An 18,550-nucleotide genomic window follows, 5' to 3' on the forward strand; every position below is an offset into this window, starting at 1 on the left:
CATTCTCAATCTTTAATTACCATATCTCAAATCTAATAGGATTCCAATATTAAGTTGGGCTATGAGTAAGAATCCTTTAGGCTTTTTTATTTTCTTGGCTACAATAAATTAATAATTGGCCCGATCCATGAACCCAATTCAATTAATTCATAAATTAATTTCTACTCCACTAAAAAAAATTAATTGAACTCCAATTAAATAATAAATAATTTCTAAGTTAATGTTGCATTTTGACCACTCTATGCATAATTAGTTATCGGATAAATAAAGCCATCAATCCGACTACTTAATTAATATATTTATTTTAGTATCTTTGATTATTTCCGGCTTGATCACAATAAAACATTTGTTTGACAAAAATAATAATTTAAATCAATATATATATAATAAATTATTTTGTCTAAAAACACACGAAGACTTTCGAATTTACTTTCTGATCAACCATAATCAATACAAAACAAATACAAGTAGTAATGATGCAAACATTGAAAATATAACCCTCTAATTATTAATTACATAATTACCCAAAGTGCCGGTCTAAGGATTCCGAAGATTCCGCCGAACAAATCAAAGTAATTACTAATTAATAAAAGAGTCTATATTTCTCTTATGCTTAAGAGTCAAATGTCATGATGGTGATAGGGAGCAATTGCATTCGACGGCTCTCGCAATATATCTCAACCTAACATGGATCTAGTTCAAGTCTTAGTTAATAATGAGTCCATCCATTATTACCGACTATGAACAATTTATAATTACTATTTATATTCATGTATTAATCATCATCACATACATATATAAATATCTCTTGTAATCAAATGGACACAATCAATTCCATAATGAATCGAAACACAATACAATGAATTCACCAATTATATAAATCATAAATATTTCAGATATGTCAGGAACATATGTTACCACAATCCAAATAGAAATTTGCTATGCTAGGGCATATAAATTCCAACACTGTCTTTTTCTTATATGCCACTTTTACGGTTGTAATACCCCAAATTTCAAAAGGATTGTCCTGATATTTCATTTATTATTTAAATTGTATTTTATTTGTTTAATTGATTTAATTGCATTTTTTTATTTAATTAATTGTTTAACTGTGTGTGTTATTTGTTTTGTTTTCATTAGTTGATTTATTTGAACTTTATTTGCTTGTTGTTTATATTGGTTTGTTAATTAATTGTGTTGTTAATTATTTGTTTTATTGAATTTAATTAAATTAATGTTTATTGTAGGGTTTTATTTCTTTTAGTGTTTCACGTATTTTACTGATGTAGAGAATAACAGTATTTGTGTTTTCCTTCTTGGATAGAAATTTTGGATTAGGGTTTTAGTTTAAAACCTATAAATATATCATTAAGACAACTAGGGTTTTAAAAAGTCTTTATACCACTCAACACAGAGAGAAAACAGAGACGTGAGAGAAACGGAGCAAGGCTTGAGGGAAATTTTACAGAAAGACCAAGGAGGTTGATTGAGGTTAGATTCGGAGCAATAGAAGGTTTACCGGTGTTCAGTAGTTGCCGAAAACTTAGAGACGACGCCGAGATTTCATAACTGAAATCACAGGCAAGTTCTTCTCTTTCTCCTTCTCTTTGGCTGTTATGTGCACCTAGATAATCTTTAGGGTTTAATCAATCAGTAACTGGAATTTACCTGTTTAACTTATGCTATATTGATGATCTGTGGTGTTGAAAATAAATCTATTACAGTGCATACAAGTTTCGTTCCAGTTTTTTGTCCTTTAAGCATGTTGTTTCTGTTATAACTTTAGTCTCTGTATTTGATTGCAACTATTGTAAACAAAATATAGGAACAATACTGGGGTTATATAAAACTCATAGGGTTGTTATTATTCTATTTTAAATATGTGTTGCAATTCGTTTCGTTTCAATTCGTGCAAATAGTTTCAGATTTATTCCTAACGCATGTTAGTTCGGTAGCAAATTTAATCTCTGTGATTGGTTCTAATGGTTGTTATCAAACCTTTGGGATGTTCTTGGGTGTTAATAAGATGCTTAAGATCAGTTTAAGAAACAAACGGAAGGGTTGTAGTTGGCCGGAGTTGGAACAGAGGTCAGAACAAGGCTGAAACGGAGAGGAAGCTCACAGGGGGAGAGAGAGCCGGCTCTGGAATGCCAAGAGCCGGCTCCCACCTGCTAGAGCTGGCTCCAAGGTGTGGTAGAGCCGGCTCTATGTCACATTGAGCCTGCTCCACTTTTCTAGAGCAGGCTCTTCCTTTGTTTTGTGCGTACAAGTGACTTTCAGCCACTGTTTGGACATTCTGGGTTATTGAACAGTTTTAAAAACTTAATTGGGTTTTTAAATAATTAACTTGTAACTAAGGTCTTGAATTGCATAAATTTACCTCTTAGTTTTAATAGAATTAACAGTACGCTATTTGACAACTTTGCGTACAGTTAACGGCTGAAAGGAGATTTGTTGATTAATTTTAATCTGACGGTTTAGGGTGCTATAAAATGATTTTAAATTTATTTTAGATGCACGATGAAGTCTTTTAAAGTAATATATTGGACTTGTGGCATAGTGGGGGCTCTGTGCTAAATGATACAACAGAATATAAGTATATGACTTAGTACTCTGTTACCGGATGGAGGGAACTAAATCGCTTAAATTAATTTAGCGATTTATTGAACTATAATATTATTATAGAACTAATTTTAAATACATGATATGGTCATTGCTTTATTAAATTTGAACTATGCATGTTTTGGATGTTAATTGTTAGAATATTTAATTCTTCGATACAATTACATGGATTAATACTGGATTTTAATTGCTAGATTGTTAATCTTCCTCCTGCAATTATTTGGATATTAATTTTGGATTGTAAATTACTAAACTGTTATATATATGATGTAATTTACAAGGATATAGAGGATTGTATGCACCAGTATGGGACGGTGACATACTGGTGACGGTTTAGCTCAAAACGCCTAAACCTAACCTAACGGATTAAAGGAATGGATATATAAATATTGAATCCTAACTTTGGTTTAAGGCATATCAACTGTAACTAAGTTGAGTGACTTCCTGGATTAATGGATGGTAGTTAAGTCACATCAACTGAATAAGTTGAGTGACTAACTAGTTGGTTTGTTGTATATCAGTTTATTCAATATTTGAACTACATACCCTGGATTTGGACGGACTTTATATATATGTTTATGGTACCACAAACTGAGCTTGAGTCTTAGACTCGTTGGTTAGGGTGCGTATATGCGGTGGATGCGTAACTGGTTATAATAGGTTGAGGTGTACCCTGTTAGGTCTAGGTACTTATGCCCACCTTTGGGTGCATATTCGCATGTTGCCTTCTATTCAGGTTGAGAACCCTATTATAGACTAGTGAATGTCCCTTAGTGTGGATATATTTATACGCATGGACTAGATAGATATTGTGAGGTGTTTACGGTGTATCTGCGTATCAGGTCACGGTATGGATTGCAGTTAGATTAGAACTTGCTCGTGGGTCTGACCCACTCCTTTATTATTCTTTTCAGGTATAGGACGGTTCCAGCCTTAGAGCTTGATCGTGCTTGTCGAGAACAGTCTCACATTCATCTGATTACATAGGACTTCTCTCGATGTTTCTAACATTATCTATTTTCAGTTTTCAGTTTCTGTTGAACTTTTGGTTAGGGGTCCACCAGTGGATTCCCAAGTTGTAACCTTGAAGTTTTGGAGGATTGGAGTTTCATTTTTCAGTTATACATGGAGGGTTTTATTATTATTATTATTATTTCTTTCAGTTTTATTCTATCTTTATTATTTCTTTTTGTCATCTGTGTTCGCTTTAAAATACTTAAATTGTTTGATATTCCCTCGGGTTTGAGCCTGGACCTGATCAACACGTGTCTCAGATCCGAGGGGTATCACAGTTGATATCAGAGCACTTCAGGTTCAAGTGTCTCTAGAATATTTCGTATTAAGTCTTCCGCATAGCGTTTTTTTTTATAGAGCTTATGTTTAGGATTTGTTGAATTCTTTTACGATTTGTTTAAACTCGTACTGATGTCTGTCTTTTTATGTTAACAGCATGATTAACACTGGAAGAGGACAGAACATGAACAGTCGACAGAGGAGAGCGGCACGTAAATAGCAGGAACGTCTACAACGTCGGCAAATGAAAGAAGAGCAACAAATGCCAGGGTTTCAGGAAGAGTAGGAGGAAGTTCAACAGGCTGAGGGTCGGGTCAGAGATCTAGAGATTCCTCCATACCTCAATGACCTTGTTGCTCAGGCTATAGAGGCTGGGGTAACAACTGCACTCCGGAACCAACCACAGGTTCAGCAGGCACCTGTACTAGCACCAGTGGTTCAAACGGATTCTTGGGGAAAGGCTAGGAGCTCTTTCACAAAGGGGAGTCCATCTGTGTTCTCAGGCTCCACCAATGCGAATGCAGCTCACCAGTGGAAACAGGACATTGAGCGTCATCTTCGTTTGGTTCAGTGCACGGAGGTGCAGAAGCAGATGCTTGCTACCTTCAAGCTAGTTGGGGATGCACTACAGTGGTGGGAGTCAGTTACCACCCAGAGGAGAGGATGACATTGACTTATGATGAGTTCAATGCTCGCTTTGACGAGAAATATTTTCCCTATGCAGTCAGGGAAGTTATGAAGACCGAGGTTCTAAATCTGCAGCAGGGGAACATGACAGTGGCGGAGTATGAGCAGCAGTTCACGCGCTTATCACTTTTTGCTCCGGAGGAGGTGGATACAGAGGAAAAGAAGCGGAATAGTTTCGTCAAAGGACTGATGTGGTCTATTAAGCGAACTATCACAGGGAGTCCAGCTTATACTACATATGCTCAGATGGTAAACGCCGCTCTACAGCAATATCAGTTGACCGTGGACATCAGACAGGCTAAAGGTGAGAAGTAGGGTGACAAAGACTCTGCTAATCAGTCAGGGGAAAAAGGGAATGGTAATAGACACCGGCAAAATGACAAGGGCAAGTTCCAGGGACAACAGCCTTGGAAGAAGCACAAGGGTGGTTCAGATGCTCACCGGAATGGGGCACCTATTCAGAGGCAACAGAATGGGGGACCACAGGCAGGATAGGGTCAGCCACAGGCTAACCGACAGAGGAGGCCATTTGGTACTTTTCAGGGTAGTTGTTACACTTGTGGAGAGTATGGTCATACCACCAGGCAGTGTCCTAAAGCAGGACAGGGACAAGGATAGTATGTGTAGCAGGGACAGAGGGCGCCAGTGCCTCTACCAACTCCACAGGTTCCACGGATTCAGGGACAGACACATCTGGCTTTACCGGCACCGCCGCAGCCTCAGGGACAAGCACTGCAGCAGTTACATTATGGCAAGGTGTACAACCCTAAGCCACAGGATATGCAGGCACCTCAGACTGTTAAGGGTAAGTTTCCTATACATGGTTTTCATAGACGTGTTTTATTTGATACAGGTGCTACACACTCCTTTGTAGTTAGGACTTTTGTTGTTTTATCTGGGATGAGGACGAGGGTATGCACTAGACCTCAGGGTATTTCTACACCATTGGGCAATACAACTATTATACATGAGAGTGATGGGCCTGTGACACTAGATATTGGCAGACTTAGATTTCTAGCCAACTTATTGGTCCTGGACATGCACACTTATGATGTGATACTTGGGATGGATTGGTTGTCTCATTACCATGCCCAAGTTAATTGTTTTGATAGGTTTATTATGCTTACCATACCTGGTCAGGACATATATGTTGTCGCTATGCCGCGTTTTAGCAGAGGCATTATCACCTATTTGTTCCATGTGGAGGAGGAAATGGAGGAGGGGATTACTGTATCATTGGATAACATACCAATTGTACAGGATTTCCCAGATGTATTTAAGGAGATTCCAGGGTTGCCACCTAGTCGCAAGATTGATTTTGTGATAGACTTAGCTCCAAGCACTACGCCTATTGCTAGGGCACCTTATAGGATGGCACCGGTGGAGATGCGCGAGCTGAGGGATCAGATTCAGCAGCTACTCAGCCAGGATTTCATTCGCAGGAGTACTTCACCCTGGGGAGCACCAGTGTTATTTGTGAAGAAGAAGGATGGTTCGCTCCGCTTGTGTATAGATTACAGGGAGTTGAACAAGGTTACGATTCGTAACAAGTATCCTTTGCCCAAGATTGATGACTTGTTTGATCAGTTAAGGGGAGCCACATACTTCTCCAAGATTGATCTGCGTTCTGGGTATCATCAACTGAGGGTTAGGGAGCAGGATGTTCCTAAGACAGCGTTTCTCACGAGATATGGTTCTTATGAGTTTCGTGTCATGCCGTTTAGGACGACTAACGCACCAGCAGTGTTCATGGACTTAATGAACAGAGTCTTCCGGGCTTATTTGGATCAGTTTGTTATTGTCTTTATTGATGACATCTTGATCTATTCTCAGTCGGAGGACGATTATGCTAGGCATCTACGGATAGTGTTGCAGACGCTTCGTGAGCACCAGCTGTATGCCAAGTTCGAGAAGTGTGAATTTTGGCAGCGGGAAGTGAAGTTTTTGGGTCACGTGGTGTTAGAACGGGGGATAGCGGTTGATACAGCCAAGGTTTCAGCTGTGGTAGAGTGGGGACAGCCTACTTCACCTACCGAGATTCGGAGTTTTCTCGGTTTGGCAGGATATTATCGTCGGTTCATCCAGGGGTTCTCCAAGATCGCCGGACCACTCACTCATCTGACCAAGAAGGGGGTACAGTTCGTGTGGGATGAGCACTGTCAGCGAGCTTTTGATGAGCTGAAAAGGAAGTTGACTTCTGCACCAGTTCTGGCTACTCCTCAGAGCGGGATCAAGTATCTTTTTTACACGGATGCTTCATTGCAGGGTTTTGGATGTGTTTTGATGCAGGAGGAGCGACCGATTTCTTATGGATCTCGGAAGCTTAAGCCCACGAGCTTAATTATCCAACGCATGATTTGGAGTTGGCAGCTGTGGTCTTAGCCTTACGCATTTGGCGGCATTATCTGTTAGGTGAGTCCTTTAGGTTATTTAATGATCACAAGAGTCTGCAGTACTTATTCGCTCAGCGGGAGCTGAATATGAGGTAACGCAGATGGTTGGAGTTTGTGAAAGATTATCACTTTTCTATACAGTATCATCCAGGAAAAGTGAATGTGGTGGTGGATGCACTCAATCGCCGACCTGTTGGTAGTCTTTCTGCTTTATTCACCACTGAGTGGAATGCTTTGAAGAATGTGGATGAGTTATCGGATGCTTTTATGGCTTGTACGGTGGTTACACCTTCCATTATTCGCAAGGTTTTACAAGCACAACTCACGGATCAGCAGTGCATTGACAAGGTTGCAGAGATAGCTTCTGGAGAGGTTCCATTTTACTATGTTGGGGCTGACGGAGGTTTGAGGTACAAGGGACGGTTAGTGGTACCTTTTACTGATGATTTGAGGAAGGATGTGATGACTGAGAGTCACCACTCTGAGTTTTCTGTTCATCCAGGAGGCGACAAGATGTATCAGGATATAAAGCGGCAGTTTTGGTGGGCAGGTATGAAGAGGGACATTGCTCTTTTTGTTTCTCAGTGTAGTACTTGTCAAATGGTTAAGATTGATCATTAGAGGCCGCCAAGAGCTCTACAGCCACTACCGATTCCGGAGTGGAAATGAGAGAGCATATCTATGGATTTTATGGAGGGATTGCCGAATTCTTTCAAGGGTCATAACTCCATTTGGGTCATTGTGGATAGGTTGACCAAATCAGCGCATTTCTTACCTATTTGCACTGACTACACCTCGAAGCAGTTAGCAAGGCTTTACATTTTAGAGATTGTGAAGCTGCAAGGTATTCCATTGTCTATTATATCAGACAGGGATTTGAGCTTTGTGTCTGGTTTTTTGAAGAGTTTTCAGCAGGCTTTGGGTACGGAATTGTACCTTAGCATTGCCTATTATCCTCAAACTGATGGACAGACTGAAAGGGTTAATCAGATCATGGAAGATATGCTACGGTCGTGTGTTCTGGACTTCAAGGGACAGTGGGAGGATTATTTGTCACTTGTGGAGTTTGCTTATAACAATAGTTTCCAGAAGACTATTGGGATGGCACCTTTTGAGGCGTTATACAGTCGACCGTGTCGATCGCCGCCCGTTTGTTGGATGGAGGTTGGCGAGAACAGATTATTGGGTCCTGAGTTTATCAAGGATACTTCTGAGAAGATCGCTCTTATTCGAGATCGCATGCGTACTGCCCAAAGTAGGCAGAAGAGCTATGCTGATCGTCGTACCCGGGCATTGGAGTTTCAAATTGGGGATCAGGTTCTACTCAAAGTGTCTCCTATGAAGGGTGTTATGCACTTTAGGAAGAAAGGGAAGTTGTCTCCGCGGTTTGTCGCTCCATTTATGATTACGGATCGAGTTGGAGCTGTTACTTATCGGTTGGCACTGCCGGATAATTTGGACCGCGTACACAACGTATTCCATGTGTCCATGTTAGCGAGATGAGGATCGGTATCAGCATATTGATGTTGGGGAGATTGAGTTGCAGCCGGATGCAACTTATCTGGAGCCACCGTGTCGTATTGTCGATCGTCGGGATCAGATCTTTTGTAATAAAGTGATTCCTTTGGTGCGTGTTCAGTGGAGTCATCAGAATGAGGCTGAGTCCACTGGGGAACGGGAGGATGTCATTCGCTCGCAGTTTCCTAGAATATTGGATGAAGGTAAGAGCGAATTCTGAGGACGGAATTCCTTTTGTTAGGGGGGAAGAATGTAATACCCCAAATTTCAAAAGGATAGTTCTGGTATTTCATTTATTGTTTAAATTGCATTTTATTTGTTTAATTGATTTAATTGCATTTTTTTTATTTAATTAATTGTTTAACTATGTGTGTTATTTGTTTTGTTTTCATTAGTTGATTTATTTGAACTTTATTTGCTTGTTGTTTATATTGGTTTGTTAATTAATTGTGTTGTTAATTATTTGTTTTATTGAATTTAATTAAATTAATGTTTATCGTAGGGTTTTATTTCTTTTAGGGTTTCACATATTTGACTGAGGTAGAGAATAACAGTATTTGTGTTTTCCTTCTTGGATAGAAATTTTGGATTAGGGTTTTAGTTTAAAACCTATAAATATATCATTAAGACAACTTAGGGTTTTAAAAAGTCTTTATACCACTCCTATTTACGTATCAAAGACAAGAAAGAAACACAGAGAGAAAACAGAGACGTGAGAGAAACAGAGCAAGGCTTGAGGGGAATTTTACAGAAAGGACCAAGGAGGTTGATTGAGGTTAGATTCGGAGCAATAGAAGGTTTACCGGTGTTCAGTAGTTGCCGGAAACTTAGAGACGACGCCGAGATTTCATAACTGAAATCACAAGCAAGTTCTTCTCTTTCTCCTTCTCTTTGGCTCGTGTTCTGTGCACCTAGATAATCTTTAGGGTTTAATCAATCAGAAACTAGAATTTACCTGTTTAACTTATGCTATATTGATGATCTGTGGTGTTGAAAATAAATCTATTACAGTGCATAAAGGTTTCGTTCCAGTTTTCTGTCCTTTAAGCATGTTGTTTCTGTTGTAACTTTAGTCTCTGTATTTGATTGCAACTACTGTAAACAAAATATAGGAACAATACTGGGGTTATATAAAACTCATAGGGTTGTTATTATTCTGTTTTAAATATGTGTTGCAATTCGTTTCGTTTCAATTCGTGCAAATAGTTTCAGATTTATTCCTAACGCATGTTAGTTCGGTAGCAAATTTAATCTCTGTGATTGGTTCTAATGGTTGTTATCAAACCTTTGGGATGTTCTTGGGTGTTAATAAGATGCTTAAGATCAGTTTAAGAAACAAACGGAAGGGTTGTAGTTGGCCGGAGTTGGAACAGAGGTCAGAACAAGGCTGAAACAAAGAGGAAGCTCATAGGGGGAGAAAGAGCCGGCTCTGGAATGCCAAGAGCCAGCTCCCACCTGCTAGAGCCGGCTCCAAGGTATGGTAGAGCCGGCTCTATGTCACATTGAGCCTGCTCCACTTTTCTAGAGCAGGCTCTTCCTTTGTTTTGTGCGTACAAGTGACTTTCAGTCACTGTTTGGACATTTTGGGTTATTGAACAGTTTTAAAAACTTAATTGGGTTTTTAAATAATTAACATGTAACTAAGGTCTTGAATTGCATAAATTTACCCCTTAGTTTTAATAGAATTAACAATACGTTATTTGACAACTTTGCGTACAGTTAACGGCTGAAAGGAGATTTGTTGATTAATTTTAATCTGACGGTTTAGGGTGCTATAAAATGAGTTTAAATTTATTTTAGATGCACGATGAAGTCTTTTAAAGTAATATATTGGACTTGTGGCATAGTGGGGGCTCTGTGCTAAAGGATACAACAGAATATAAGTATATGACTTAGTACTCTGTTACCGGATGGAGGGAATTAAATCGCTTAAATTAATTTAGCAATTTATTGGACTATAATATTATTATAGAACTAATTTTAAATACATGATAGGGTCATTGTTTTATTAAATTTGAACTATGCATGTTTTGGATGTTAATTGTTAGAATATTTAATTCTTCGATGCAATTACATGGATTAATACTGGATTTTAATTGCTAGATTGTTAATCTTCCTTCTGCAATTATTTGGATATTAATTTTGGATTGTAAATTACTAAACTGTTATATATATGATGTAATTTACAAAGATATAGAGGATTGTATGCACTGATATGGGACGATGACATACTGGTGACGGTTTAGCTCAAAACGCCTAAACTAACCTAACGGATTAAAGGAATGGATATATAAATATTGAATCCTAATTTTGGTTTAAGGCATATCAACTGTAACTAAGTTGAGTAGCTTCCTGGATTAATGGATGGTAGTTAAGTTACATTAACTGAATAAGTTGAGTGACTAACTAGTTGGTTTGTTGTATGTCAGTTTATTAAATATTTGAACTACATACCTTGGATTTGGACGGACTTTATATATATGTTTATGGTACCACAAGCTGAGCTTGAGTCTCAGACTCGTTGGTTAGGGTGCGTATATACTGTGGATGCGTAACTGGTTATAATAGGTTGAGGTGTACCCTGTTAGGTTTAGGTACTTATGCCCACCTTTGGGTGTGTATTCGCATGTTGCCTTCTATTCAGGTTGAGACCCCTATTATAGACTAGTGAATGTCCCTTAGTGTTAATATATTTGTACGTATGGACTAGATAGATATTGTGTGGTGTGTACGGTGTATCAGCATATCGAGTCACTGTATGGATTGCAGTTAGATTAGAACTTGCTCGTGGGTTTGACCCACTCCTTTATTATTCTTTTCAGGTACAGGACGGTTCCAGCCTTAGAGCTTGATCGTGCTTATCGAGGACAGTCTCACATTCATCTGATTACGTAGGACTTCTCTCGATGTTTCTACCATTATCTATTTTCAGTTTTCAGTTTTAGTTGAACTTTTGGTTAGGAGTCCACCAGTGGATTCCCAAGTTGTAACCTTGAAGTTTTGGAGGATTGGAGTTTCATTTTTCAATTATACTTGGAGGGTTTTATTATTATTATTTCTTTCAGCTTTATTCTATCTTTATTATTTCTTTTTGTCATCTGTGTTCGCTTTAAAATACTTAAATTGTTTGATATTTCCTCGGGTTTGGGCCTGGGCCTGATCAACCCGTGTCTCAGATCCGAGGGGTATCACAACGGTTCCAATACCCTTTTATCTTATTTATGGAATCTCTCTTGTGAGATATACATATGATCCATTTTATTTTAATTGCAACTTAAATCTTTAACTTTACTTTAAAAGGTGGAGAAAATGTGATCACATTGACCTAAAGATTAGTGACAACTGACAAAACTCTCTTTTATTTTGTGGCGGTTACGATTTGATTTGCAAACTTCTCAATTTTTTGGAATTAATTAAGAATTGCAAATGAAATTCGGAACCACTTACACCTTCTTGCAACATGTTTTTTCAATATGAGTACGTCTCTCACCGTAGTAATGAAGTACATGAGTAACAAAAGAATATAATGATAAATTTTGTGTAATCATGAAATAGACTTGAGCACGCATTGGAATACTCTCTTAAATGATTATATAACATATGTATAGGGTAATTCACTAATTCTATATTTGTACAATTATATAAGCTCTTGTTAAAGGGCACTTATTTTATAATTTTTTCATTGTTTCATGTATTAGTCAATCTTATTATTTTTGTTTTCATAATAATAATAATAAATAAATTGCTCGTGATCATGAATTCAGCTAGTTCATAAGGATACAGAAGCAACAATAGTATTGTTTTGAAAGGCTATAAATGCAGCAGATAGAGTGGATAGTGCCCTTAAGGACATGACAGTGGTAATGAAACAATTCGATAGAACTGAAGAGGCCATTGAAACCATCAAGTCTTTTAGGGTTCTTTGCTCCAAACAAGCCCAGGAATCAATTGATAATATCCTCATCAACTTATACAAGGTGTGTGTGTGTGTGTAGGTGTGTGGATACATACACATCTTCAAGACGTGTGTACATAATACATGAGCCTATATCTCCCACTGCAGTAGTGATGGTACATTTTTCAAACATTACACCTGTTTTTAACACAACGATCTTTAATACATTATATATGGCTTTCAACACATTAAATTTAGTCGATGTAAATTATTATAATGGTGTCAAAAAAGTATACATCACCACAGCAGCACCAAGAATTACAACAAAGGATCTGGGCGCATGTTTACATATGTATGCACACATTACACTAACAATATATATATATATATATATATATATATATATATATAATGGATTAATTTGTAGAAATGCGGCAAAGTAGATAAACAAATAGCATTGTTAAAGCAGAAGCTTAGGTTGATCTACCATAGAAAAGTCTTCAATGGAAAATTCACAAAAACTGCACGTTCTAATGGCAAGAAAGTTCAGGTTTCCGTTGGATGTGAAACTTCACGGATACTGATATGTTACATTAAGACCTTATGTCTTTGTTAATTCGGAGTTTGTTTTTTATTTTTAATTCAATATATGAAAATATATAATAATAATGATAATAATTTAGGACTCATTCTTTAGTATATATATATCTACAATGGTAAAAGTTCACATTAGTATTTACTGAAAAAAAAAAAAAAAAAAAAAAAAAAAAAAAAAAAAAAAATAGTTCGAATTAGCACATCATAAGAATCATAAGATGTCAACACTATTAATTAGGACATCATTAGCTTAGGAATTTACCACTGTTAAGTTTGTAGTAATCTTTTTCAACATCTATTCCCAACTTCATTGGATGCTTTTTTTTTTTGGGAAAAAAAAAATCCAAATTGTCCATTCAACTCAAAATACTCTATTGATCCTTTTATGCATGACTCTCAGTTTAGATGAAAATCGACTCTCCACTACAAACATTCTCCTTTTTTTTTTATTTTTTAACTTGCATGTTTTTCTTTTGTTCTCTCTTTTTAATTGGTCTCAAACCTTGACTAAAGATTTGAAAGTCTTTGTTTTTTTTTTTTTTTTTGAAAGGAAAGGTTTGAGAGTTAAAGACTCCTCCTAATCATTAGGGACAAAGGAAAATCAGTAACATTTACTAAATTGAGAATGCCAGCATGAAAATTATGAATTTGAGAATAACACTTTGTGAAAGTATTGTATTGTCATGTGATGACTGATGAGTGTCACATATAGTATAACTAGTTTAGTGAAACTAATGATAGAGAGGATCCGAATTCACTTTAGATATTAAAAATAAAAATTAGAGTCACTGCTTCTCTCATTTTCAACGAATTAAGGTGGTCATAACCTAATCTTAGTAAATGCATACATATTGCAATTTTATAGTTTTTGGACTTATTTATCTACATCATCAACGGATTTAGTATTCATTAGCTTTTAGACTTATTTATATGAGACGAAGTCATCAACATCGATTCATTTGTTACCCTAGTATAACAAATTTTATTATTATTATATTACTAGTTGCAAGGATTAGTAGAGCCTTGAGTCAATTGTAAAAGTTGATGAGTGAATGGGTTCCATAAAATTTTATGGGGCTTAATCTTGAAGATGATTTTGTTGATGGGCTTGAAAAGTTGATGAGTGAATGGGTTCCATTTAGATCCAAAAGGCTTCCCATTTTCGAAGAGCTCTCTCCATTTAGAGTTCAGTTGGCGTGTTAGAGTTTTGTATTTTTTGTTTGAAAAAATAAATAATATGTAAAATGCTTGTAGTATAAAAATATATTAGGTTTTTTCTTTTTTTAGTGTGTGTTAATTATATACGGTGTAGATTGTTGTATTACTAAAAGTTTTGGTTAATCAAAATTAGTAGTGCATCTCCACTGAGATTGCAATGGTTCAAAACTTAATTTATACTCTACTAAGCAAGAAGAACCTCAGTAAAAAAAAAAAAAATATGGCACTTTTACTTTTCATATTTCATTTTTTCAAAATTAGAAGTTGATACCTTTTACACATATTGACATCGTAACAGAGTCTCTTGAGCTATCCATAATTCATATCACTTCTCTTACTTTTTCTTCCTCTAATTTGATTTATATGTTACTATATCAAGAGCACTGCCACACCTGATAATTGTTTTTTTTTTTTTTTTTTTTTTGCTATTCCAATCACAAGTGTCTAATAAGAATTATTAATTAGGATGAAATATCCCAACCTCCCCTGAGGCTTGTCCAAATATCTCCCAACTAAAACTATTTACAAAGAAGTAGCCCCTAACCTCATTTTGTCCAAAAATCTCTCAGTTGAAACTATTGTCAAAATAGTCCCTAACCTCCCATGAAACTGTCAAAAATAACCCAACACCACTTGAGGTTTGTCCAAATTTCTCTGAACACCAGTAACATTAATCAATGTATTTTTTTCTAAATGTCCAAACTACTCAAAAGTGAGGAAAAATGACTCAAATGACCATTTCAACCAAATTTAATTGGACAAAACTACCATTTCTTATATCTTCCTTTTTTGGATTGTTTTTGTGGAGTTGAAAACAATTTTTTGAGGGCAGTTGAAGAAAAAAAAAATGAACAAGTGGTTTGTTGATGAATCAAATGATGATTTATTATTAACCAATGTCTATTTTGTTAGATGATATGAATTATTTATTGAATAATTTATTTTGATAGCAAATATGTTAAATTATATGCTAAAATGGTTATTTGGTAACAAGGTTATTTAAGTCATTTTCTCTTAGTTAGGGTGGTCAAAGAAATTTAGACAAACCTCAAGGGGTATCAAGGGTTATTTTGATAATAGTTTCAGTTAGGAAATTTTTAGACAAACTTCAGGAAAGATTGGAGTATTTCACGATATTAATTAATAATGAATGATATTGGTATCTATCCTTTTAAAGTGCTTAAATCAACCACGAACCCATCACCATGTAAAAAATCACCATGTAAAAATATAAATTCGGTACTTTTATAATTTTCCTTATATTAAAGGAAGTGGAACCAATTGAACATGTAGTTAATTTAACATCTAGGTTCACTTATACAAACAGAAATGTCAATAACCATGCAGCAATTAACATATACATTAAGTGGAATTAAACTTTTATAATTTTCCTTATATTAAAGGAAGTGGAACCAATAGAACATGTAGTTAATTTAACGTTTAGGTTCACTTATACAAATAGAAACACCCATAACATATACATTAAGTGGAATTAATTTTTACACTTGGCTCTAAGTTTAGAAGTACTCCAAAAGTACTGCAAAAAAAAAAAAAAAAAAAAAAAAAAAAAAAAAAAAAAAACACACACACATATATATTAGTTATTAACATGCACCAAAATTTTCTTACCTCCCCTCCCGGCCAAGCCTTGAACCGACATGCATTTTTAGTTTCTAAAAATATGGTTGTAACAATATAGCAATAATAATGCATACACTAACAAAAATATGCTAGTAACTTAACGATCCCGCACAAGTAGGTCTAGTGGAGTAGAGACGCAAAATAGAAACTCTAGAAGAGGAGGTCTTTAGTTTGATACTCGAAGGCGCAATAAAGACAACACTTTTCTTGAATTGTTCGTGACTAACTCAGGGTTGGTGTTCGGATCTCGCTAGTGTCCGTGTGATTTATCTTCTAGAGATGAGTCCAAAAAACCTTGCCTTGGGGAGGTTCCACAGTTAAAACCAACCAAAAAAAAAAAAAAAACAAAAAAACAAAAAAACAAAAAATAGGTATAACAATAATGTATACATGCAAGCAAGGACTAACAAAAACAAAATATTAACTTAATTTAGTGTAATAATGTATGTATATTACTACTAAGGTTCTTAGTTAGGAGTTAGGAGTACAACAGCATAACTGTGATTGTTACGTAAGACCAATGAGAAGGAGGCAACGTAAACAATATTCAGTTTTTGTCTTCTTCCTTTTTTTCTGGTAAATAAAACAAGAATACAACAATATTCAGTTTCTCCCTCACTCCTATATATTAGTTCAATCTCTCTCTCTCTCTCTCTCTCTGAATTCATATATACATATATATACATCAAGATACAGAGAGAGAGAAAAAAAAAATGGAAGGAATTATTGTGAGTTGTACGCAGCGAAAAATACTTTGAAAGTTTTGATTATTTTATAAATAGATCTTGTGTTTCTCTAACTTATTTTATTTTAACAATTAATAAATTAATATCATGCAATCTAAAATAAAGCAAAATAAAGTTAGAGATGACACTAGAATTTTAGCGAGGAAACCCCAATTGATAAAATATGTCAACTGTTTGCGTGGGAAAAATCTCGTGGATTGTGCATTCCAAAGTAAACCGAACCACTATGCTTAAAACAAAGTGCACTGAACTTTGACTCTGGTTTACAGCCTATCGTTCTACCAAACACCAACTACTGACAATCCTCTGGCTTTGCGACTCTGTGAGGTTATGAATTCTCACAAATCCGGATAGTCAATGTGACCGGTAAGTTGACCTTACAATGGATCCGGAATGCGAAAGTGGAAAAAAAATAAAATAAATAACAAATGCGGAAACAAAAAGGTGAAAATAGACCAAGTATGTTCTAGAGGGCAAAATAGTCATTTCACATTCAAACAAAGTCTCAAGTGATATACGTCATCCCTAAGACACAAACATGGTTTCCTATGAAGTCACGGAATATTAAAGAAACAAAATGCGGAAGCGAATTTTTTTAAAAAAATGGACAAGTTTAGCCTTAGGGGCAAAATCATAATTTTAATAAATTTATGGGTGCTACCGAGTATATCATTGGATAGACAATAAAAAATTAACGAAGATAGACTCAAGAATCACTTGATTCGGAGCCCGGACGAAAGAGAAAAGTCGAAACAAAGTTTCGACGTCGTTGCGGCCGTGAACAGTGTTTTCACAGCAGTGAACAGTGCTGGGCAAAAAAAAAATTTGCTGAAACATTGTGCCGTTTTGAGGCACTAAACGACGTTTTTTCGGAAAAATACGAAGAAGAAACCCCCCTTAAAATAATTTTTTCAAACTGACCATGTCAAAAGAAAAATTTATTTTTGATAAGTGCTTAAATGTTGCACATTTCAACACCTAAACTAGGGTATTTTAGTCATTGCATCTATCTTATTTTCATATTTTAGTTCTAATTTATATTTTTGTCAATTTCAGGTCAATAAGGTTCAAACGGACTAATTTTGGTTCACTAAAACCTTTTTGGAGTCAAGTAAAGACATTCAGAAAAAGTTCAGAAAATGGCAAAAAGAGGTCGCAGCCCATTGCTCGTATAGTGTGTTTATTCTTCAAAAGCGGTCAATCTCGGACCTTTGATGATGTTCCCAAAAATGAAGAAGCAAATCAATTAGTCCGAGGCCAAAATAGAGCTAAATAAGGTTTAAAGGAAATGACCAACTCTGGGGGATCAATCCCCCAGGGTGGTAAGGGATCGATCCCCCACTATTCACAGAACTAAAAATGTCCTTGGGGGATCGATCCCCAAGGCTGTGGGATGGATCTCCCAGCCCTTGGCAGCATTGAGGGATTTAGCTTTTACTTGGCTACGGGATTTTCTTGTTAGGGCTTATTTTGTGAACTATGGGCCTCCAATAATGTGGGTATTAAAGGAAAAACAAAGACCCATTGTAGAGAGTTTTTTTATGATTATTTTTTATATAGTTTTTAGTTTTTCTGTAAGATAGAACGTTCTCTCTAGAGAAAAGGGAGGAGGCTAGGGTTTCAAGAAATTTTACAGGCTCTCTGTCTATAATTGAAGGAAGAAGAAGAAGGAGCCAAAAGATGGGGATGGAGCTTGTTGACACCATGATCATCTCCTCCATGAGCTAGTTCTTTACTAAGGGCTTGGATGAGTCCTAAGTTCATGTAACCTAAACCTTTGTATTTCTTTTCTTGGGGAATTAATATATTGTAATTAATTGTATGGCCTTATGATTTATTTATATATACATGCTTGATTTGACAAATTAGGGCTTGTATTGATGAATTCTTTCATTGAAATCTCCAGTTGATTATATGTCTATGTATGATTAATTAGGGAT

The sequence above is a fragment of the Cornus florida genome, unplaced genomic scaffold, assembly GCF_030987335.1.
Source record: "Cornus florida cultivar Cherokee Brave unplaced genomic scaffold, ASM3098733v1 CherokeeBrave_3.0.0_Hap2_Chr08, whole genome shotgun sequence".
Lineage (NCBI taxonomy): Eukaryota > Viridiplantae > Streptophyta > Magnoliopsida > Cornales > Cornaceae > Cornus > Cornus florida.